Source organism: Nanorana parkeri, unplaced genomic scaffold (assembly GCF_000935625.1).
Source record: "Nanorana parkeri isolate BGI_ZX_2015 unplaced genomic scaffold, ASM93562v1 scaffold1583, whole genome shotgun sequence".
NCBI classification, from domain to species: Eukaryota; Metazoa; Chordata; class Amphibia; order Anura; family Dicroglossidae; genus Nanorana; species Nanorana parkeri.
This window is the reverse complement of record NW_017307851.1, coordinates 94,448-96,180: the sequence shown is the minus strand read 5'-3', so window position 1 is coordinate 96,180 and position 1,733 is coordinate 94,448. Positions and strand designations below refer to the sequence as shown.

At 45.9% G+C, this 1,733-nt stretch overlaps 2 protein-coding genes across 2 annotated transcripts in view; both read right to left on the bottom strand.

Annotated features, from left to right (window-relative positions):
* UBOX5 (U-box domain containing 5) overlaps nucleotides 1-1,733 on the bottom strand; it is a 16,689-nt gene that overhangs the window by 14,451 nt on the left and 505 nt on the right. The window lies entirely within an intron of this gene.
* FASTKD5 (FAST kinase domains 5) overlaps nucleotides 1-1,733 on the bottom strand; it is a 6,565-nt gene that overhangs the window by 4,346 nt on the left and 486 nt on the right. The window lies entirely within an intron of this gene.

The window sequence follows — 1,733 nt, the reverse complement described above, 5'->3', positions numbered from 1 at the left end:
AAAAAGGGCACAACAAATAGATTATCTTGTATGTCGAGCTGGACAAATCCCAGGGGCCAGGTAGCCAATGCTCCTCAAAACCTGCAGCTGGTGCTCAACTTTTAAGGATCTCTAGTTGCTGTCAATGGTGGCGGCTGCTAAAAAAAAAAATCTTGCTTGCTTCTCAATTGGGCAGACTGGCTCCTGAATTCCACATGTATCTGTTCATCACTATTGTATACAAAGAAGGACTCTATAGGGATTTATATTCCATACAAGTCCTTTTGTACAAGGCAGGGGTAGGCAAGGTTGATGATCCAGCTGTTGTGGAATCACAAGTCCCATTATGCACTGCTAGATTGACAGCTACAGACATGACTTTCAGAGGCATGATGGGATTTGTAGTGTCACCATAGCTGGAGTGCCAAGCTATAAGGCAAAATAAAAAGTCATGAAACATTGGGAAATAAGGCATAGACACAGTTCTTACGGAATATACATTAAACCAGATTTAGGTAGATATAATACAAGGAAGATGAACAGCGGGAGATCTACAGCACAGCTCCCCTAAAGCTTTATTCACATTTAAAGTGAATGTCCAACAAAAACATATTCTAGTTTTGGATAAGAGTTGGAAATGTTGAGAACCCCTGCCATGTTTTTACTGCTATCTTTTTAGATTGTAGCGGGGGTCCGCCCGCACTGCAAGGGATAAGTGCTCGTTTGGTCTAGGGGCCGGAATAAAAAAAGAAATAAAATACTCACCTGATCCTCTTCTCCCCCAGGCTCCGGTGGTCTAAGCCTTGCTGACGTCATTGCGTCTCATGCAGGTCCATTGATGGAGAGGGGTGAGTGCCAACCACCAGCGTTAAGTAAAACAGCTTATTCCAGCCTCTAGACCAGGGGTGCCCATTAAGTCGATCTTGATCTCTCAGTCGTTTACAAAGCTAACGCTGGTAGAGTGCAATGGCGAGTCAACACGTTGTCCTGAGCTCCCTCCGGCGGTGCAAGTGCAGCCGAGCATATAAGACACTGCAGGCGGGGAAATGTTTTAATTTATTTTATGTTTACTTCATCGCTATCACATTTGGAGGCCCACAAGCCCCTATGTGATAGCATAGTATTATTATTATTACATAGTATTTATATAGCGCCAACAGTTTGCGCAGCGCTTTACAATATAAGGAAGACATTACAATTCAAGATAGTAGTGGCGACAGGTTCTCTTTAAGGTGACATTAGGGGTCTAATCAGACCTCTATGGTCACATTTCTGCAAAGAACCTATTCACGTGCAGATCGCGCTGGAATAGCTTCTTCCCCGGCTTCTCTAGCTCAGGAATGACAGCTGAGGACCCGGAACTGATGCAATCAGCATGGCTTCCGACCCCGTTCAGCGGGGAGATCAGTGAACAGATGTTTGCCAGTCTCTCCCCGACAACACCCGTGATGCCGGTCCTAAGCCTGCAAGAGGGGCAGCAGAGCCCGAGAAGCAAGGCGGAGGGTTCAGGGGTGGGCCCCAGGAAGCAGCTCAGCTGCCAGAATAACTTCCAGTGTAAAGCCGACCATGAGAACATTTGTGCATAGCAACCAATCAGCTTCTCCGTTTCATTTTGAAAGCTAAAACTGAAGAGAGAAGCTGATAGGTTGCCATAGGCAACTGCTTCAGTTTTGTATGATTTACCCCCAATGTGCTTTTAGTGTGAATCTAAAGTGTGTGCGAGTCCCATCTGAATAACATTGTGGGGGGGGGGG